The sequence below is a fragment of the Cyprinodon variegatus genome, unplaced genomic scaffold (genome assembly GCF_000732505.1).
Source record: "Cyprinodon variegatus isolate N-32 unplaced genomic scaffold, C_variegatus-1.0 Scaffold378, whole genome shotgun sequence".
Taxonomy (NCBI): Eukaryota; Metazoa; Chordata; class Actinopteri; order Cyprinodontiformes; family Cyprinodontidae; genus Cyprinodon; species Cyprinodon variegatus.
The window spans coordinates 510,140-516,647 of record NW_015150831.1 but is presented as its reverse complement, the minus strand read 5'-3'; positions in this window follow the sequence as shown (position 1 = coordinate 516,647).

The window sequence follows — 6,508 nt, the reverse complement described above, 5'->3', positions numbered from 1 at the left end:
CAGGGCTGCTTTAAGTTTGGATGTTTGAATGAATGTGTGGCGGCATGAAATACAAGAAAGAGTGCCACCTGCTGCAAAGCTTGTGTCCAACTGATAAAATCTCCCTATATGACATCATCCTAAAACAGAAAAGTCGGTTTTGTGCTGCAGCTTTTAGTTTATGGTGCCTCTTTGATAAGTGATGAGTCCTTTTGGTTTAAAAGCTAAAAATCTATGAAGGATTTTCCTAAAAATAATCACCCAGCGACCCTCTACACTGGAAAAAAATCACAATCTGGATAAGTCATTTTCTCTTAGAAGACAATTTACATTTAAAATAAAAAAAACACAATTGCATTGTCTTATTTCAAGTGCATGTCATCATATTTTAAGAGTAAAACTACTTATTCCATCCCATTTAACTACTCAAATCAAGGGTTAATACACTTAATTTAAGACAATTTTACTTATTTGTAGATCGTTTTTTTCAGTGTGAGCAGATGAGGGAGACCCTGGCGTCTCTTCAGCAGATGGAAACAGCTGCTTTCACTACTTGCACGGCAAAAACAATCTAGAAGTAAGTAAAATATTGTTAAATTATATGTATTAATCCTTACTTTGTAGGTAAATGACATAATTTGCCAATGGAAAGAATATTTTTACTCTTAAAACAAGATATTTAGATAAAATGCACTTAATACACTGCAAAAAATGTAAATCTAAATAAGTCATTTTTTCTTAAAATAAGTGCATTTTATCTTGATTTGAGGAGATAAATGAGACACTTTGCCAATGGAACAAGAGAATTTACATTTGAAATAAGAAAAATCAATTGCATTCTCTTATTTCAAGTGCATATTATCAAATTAAGGCTCAAATTAAGGGTAAATACACTTGATTTAAGAAATTTTTACTTAATTTCAGATTGTTTTTGCAGTGTATATAAGACAATGCAATTTTTTTTTATTCTAAATGTAAATTGTCTTGTTCCATTGGCAAAGTGTCTCACTTTCATCCTCAATACAAGACAAAATGTACTTATTTTTAATGAAATATTACTTATTTAGATTTCAATGTTTTGCATTGTGAATGATTTCCTGGACTTCTACTCACATAACCCAAAAAAGTTTTCACATGGGTGTTTTTGGACTGAAACAAAACCAAATAAAAAAACTCTTGAAATGTTTCCAGCATTTTCCAGCTTTCATAAGTCACTGTAGGGTTCTCACGTAACCTGCTCAACTTCCCATTCATTCACCAACACAATGGCATCCAGAGGCTTCCCTGTTGCTCACAGGGCTCATTCAGCCTCGGGTGGAAGTCACTTGGTATCATCAGGGCAAACCCCGCCTCCAACAGGGGGCCTTTAAGTAACCATCACACGTTACACAAGTCTAAGTGCTCACGTGTGTCTGTGGTGATCGGATAACAAAAGCTTAAACAACTAAAGTTACTATAGAAAACAAACAAATATTTAGAAATGTTTGCTCATTTATCCTGTTTTAAGAGTTTTTTTCTGTGTCCAAATTAAAATTAAATCTTAATTCATGAATCCTTTTCCACTGGATTAATAGTGCTGCATGTGTGGATTATTTCTCCTTCTTTGAAGCTTAATTTACTCGGATTTAGTATTTTTATCTTGTTTTTAGACACAAATTTTTTGCAGGTTTTCGCAGCAGATAACACACACTTGAAAAACAATCTATAAATAAGTAAATATTACTCAAATTAAGTGTATTTTCCCTCAATTTGAGTAGGTAAATGAGAAAGTTTGCCAATGGAATGAGTATTTTTACGCTTAAAACAAGATATTTAGATAAAATACACTTGAAATAACACAATGCAATTGTGTTTTCTTATTCTAAATATAAATAGGCTTTGTTTCATTGGCAAAATGTCTCCTTTACCTTCTCAATTCAAGAACAAATGCATTTATTTTAAGAAAAAATGACTTATCCAGATTTAGATTTTTTCCAGTGCATTCCTCACACTGAAAAAATGATCTAGAAATAAGTAAACATTTCTTAAATTAAGTGTATTCACCCTTAATTTGAGTAGGTAAATGAGATAGTTTGCCAATGAAATGAGTAATTTTACTCTTAAAGTAAGACAATCAGATAATATACACTTAAAATTAGACAATGGAATTGTGTTTTCTTATTTTAAGTGTAAATTTTCTTGTTCCATTGACAAAATGTCTCTTTAACATCCTCAATTCAAGAACAAAGGCACTTATTTTAAGAAAAAAATCACTTATCTAGATTTAGATTTTTTGCAGTGCAGAAACACTTGTTGCACTTTTTACTTTTTATCATCTTATAACCTCAGACCAGCAACGTCGGCAAAATATTTACATTTGCACAAACGAAAGCATGAGAAGTATAGAAAAACAATACAATTATGAAATCTATTTCCTCCACACAGCAGTAACTGAACTAATAGTGAGTTTTCTTCCTTGAAATAAGTGCATTAACTGTTTTATTAAGCAAAGTAAGCAAACCATCGCTGGAATAAGATCATTTATGTTTAGAAAATGAAAGAAAACATCTTATTTGAAGTATATAATATCTAATTATCTTACATTTTTTAAAGACATTTACTTATTTTTATATTATTGTAATATAAAATGCTATATTGCTGCAAATAAAGTTCTGTTTTATTGAGCAGAATGGAACAAAAATGATGAATTTATGCCGTAAACACCTTCATAGTTCAGATATCAGTGAATGAAGCTGTTTCGCTTCCTCCTCCCAGCCTCTCTCCTTACTCACACGCTCTCTGGCTGCTCGGCTGCAGGCGGAGCGACATGCCAAGTGTGCCAATGAACCTTGGCTTTAATTACTTAACATCATCATGTGAAGAACTGCAGGGGGAGATAGAGGCTTTTTTAAACACATACTGCTCTAGGCTCAGGTTTTGTAAGGCTCTTAGTCTGTGATGCAAACTAGAGTTTCTTTCAGTTTATATTCAAATGAGCTGAGTGAGAGGAGGTAATCACTAAGTTACAGCTGATAGTTGGTCTGTTTGCTCTGGAACAAGCAGACAAGCTTTTAGGAAGAGGAGTTTAAGACTTTAGGCAATTAGACTTCTTGAAATAAAAATCTCCAAGAGCCCAAAGAACATTTTGTTCTTCTTTTCGTTTCTTCTTCTTAGAAGAAGAAATTTTACAGCAGAGAACTTATGAATGAGTTTTCTACACCTTCTTGTGACTCAAACGCTGCTGGAATGATTAGTCTGACCAAACAAATGAGTGTCATGGATGGCCCTTTAATACGTACACGTGCAGTCCGTGAGTGGATGGGTGCGATCCAACAGGCTCAGATGACCATGATGTGACCAAATCCCTACACCGATGAGATGAATCAGCAAAAAGCTGTGATGGAACTTCATACCACCATAAAACAAGCGTGCTAAGGTTCTACGGTCTCTTTTCCACGGGGTGTTAACCCTATAATGCCAAATGTATCATATTTGATACATACGGTTTCTGAAATGTTTGCGTCTGACACCTTTTGCATAATTTAATGGTAAATCCTATTGTACACAATCAGATATACCTGATAACAGAGGGCAGAAGACTACACAAAAAATAATCTTGACTTATCGCATAGTAATAAATTATTCATATCAAAAATGTATTTCTGTTTTTTCTTTTTACATGTTTTGTTAAAAGGGTAAATAAGGACTTCAAACCAAAAAAAAGTAATTTTCTGTTTTGTTTTATTCTTGGATCGGGCTTTAAAGGGTTAAGGCTGATTTGTACTCAGAAACCAGATCATCTGCTTGTGTGTCTTGTGTGAATGGAGACACTCTGCTTCACCTCTCCAAAATTGTAGGTGACCGCAGACAGTGCCGCTAACAGGAGGCCTCTGATTGGTCAAATCTACATCGGCTCTACACGATGTGTATTTCCTGTTCGGTACCTTACCGGCTTGTTTTGTTTGTATGACCGCCATTGTGGAAAACGACTCGTGAAGTTGGACCAGCTAAAAGAGCGAGGTGAGAACGTTGGGACCCCCATTTTCCACCTGCTCCCGCTCTTTTTCACCCTCATGTCCCTCCGTTGTCGCACAAACTCGTCCCCACTTCCTCACCGCCTCGGCCGTACCTAGCCGTATCTTGTGGCATGGCATAACACGCTTCAATATTGGGCATAAATCAAAAATATCTGCGACAAGCTCACTGCGACACTCTGCTGAGGGAGGATAACCAGGCCTTAAGTCTAATGCGACCACATGGTCGGGGCGGCCATTTTCTATGTTTTCAAAACCCATTCTCTTTCGATCTGTACTCCACCGCTCCCTTTTGTTCGCATGATAGGAGCGGCAACTTTATGAGTTTCATAACCTATGGTGCGGCCACACCTATAGTCCAACCCTCCCCTTTTTGGTCACATGATAGGGATGGCCATTTTTGGAGTTTTACGACCACTGCTGTTTTTCCAGCACTGTTACTCCACCTCATTTGACCACATGGTGGGGGCACCATTTTGTATTTTATGACTCTGGCTTTATCTCAATTCACAAGAATGTGAGTACGGACTTATGTCCAAGCTAAGTATGTTCTTGACAAGAACACAGTAAAGTGTGGCCTAGGGGAGAACACGAGCACGCTAAATAAATCTTAGTCAGTTGGACTACACACTACACATTAGCCTCGGAGGTCCACTGGTTGCCACGGTCCTCTTAATATTGGAACTTTTTTTAAATTGCGCACTAAATCAGTAAATGGGCCATACAGTGACGTTTTAAAGTATAATGTTCTTACCTCAAATAATCTTGAAAAGTACAAACATCGGCAACAGAAAAGAGAACTTTTAAAGCCGGGCTTATACTGTAGGATGTTTTTGCCCTTTTCAGCCCAACTTTTCAGTCGTGCGAGAATTTTCCAATCGGGCCGACTTTCAGCCTGATCGTGAGTCGTGTAGTGTTCTGGGGGTAACGAGGCACGATCAGCCTCTGACGACCACCTCCCGAGTAGGAATCGTGAGGTCAGAAGAAAATCAAACATGTTTGATTTTCTCCCGACCATCGTGGGCAAATCGCTCAGTGCGCAATCAAGGATTCTCTTTTTCTTCTTCCTCTCAGATGAAAACACAGAAGCATGGCGGGGGTGCGAGTGAAATGGAGTTCCTTCTGTAAAATTGACAGATCATAGTAGCCACGTTTTCTCAGCCATGTCTTTGTCCAAATACGTCGTTACCTTTTTTTTTTTAGGGCTTTCAGCACAAAATTGCACAAATGTCACACCTTGCTGATTTATCCAGTGTATGCCCGACAACCAGGATCTCCTAAAACGCTGGCATACGCTGAACTTTCTATGTATTTTTTTTCAAGTTTAGGGGTATACATAGGAGTCCAGAGCTTGTGTCCAATGACAGCCTAACTTATTAATAACGCACAACAGCGTATTGCCCATTGGCGTTACGAAGCATCCGTTTAAGCTATTCCCCTCAGGGACAACCCTACTTCCCTCAGGAGCAGAGAAAAAAGGTTTGCAGTCACAGCAGATCATCATCATATCTGCTAGGAAGTGTGTTGGTGGTGGGCGTGAACGCAGGGAGGATCATCACACTCACCTTCTGGCTCACCCTGTGATGGGGATGAAGTCTGGAGGAGAAGTGACGATTCCCTTTTATACCAAAACGCTGCCTATACGCCATTATACAGTAGTTTGAAGTTAGAAACACTTTCAGCATAAAAGCAACACAGCTCATCACCCTGAACACACCACCCTCAATGTCAAACATGGTGGTGGCAGCATCATGGTTTGGGCCTGGTTTTCTTCGGCAGGGACAGGGAAGATGGTTAAAATTGATGGGAAGATGGATGGAGCCAAACACAGGAGCATTCTGGAAGAAAACCTGAGACTGGGATACTTTCAAAAGGCACTGCAGATGATAGCCTAACATACTGTATTTGCTGTAACAAGCAGCCCTTTTTTCTGCCCCTGCTCTTCAGAAAGTCTCTGCATGCCACTGTCTGAAATACATTTTGTCTTGTCAAGAGTAACATTTTAAACAAAATGATGTTCTAATATCTAAAATAATTTTTTTGGGATGTATAAAAAGAATTTAAGAACTCCATATTCCTATTGTTACTAGTTAGAATTTATAAATCTCAAAATTGCATGAACATGAAACTTATTTCTTACTAGTACAGTTTTGTTTTTGTTTTTTATTTTCTGAAATTCAGTTTTCGCAGCAAAAATGTAATTAGAGAAATCTATTACAGTGTCCAAATTTAGGCTAGATCAATTCATAGTGGAGGATTTAAGTGTGAGTTTGTTAAACCTGCTTTGTGAAACGGGCCTCAGGAGTGAAAATTAACTAGGATAAATTCAGAAGAAGTAAAAAGGAAATGAAAGTAGGATGATGCAAACAACACATGATGAATTGGGGGAAACTAGGGGGTGGGGGAAGAGACTGAATATAACTAAAGATAACTCATAATAAAAAGGATACACATGATCAACAGATAACTAAAAACAAGATAAGTCTCAATAGCAAGCACAGAATGACCCTGAATGG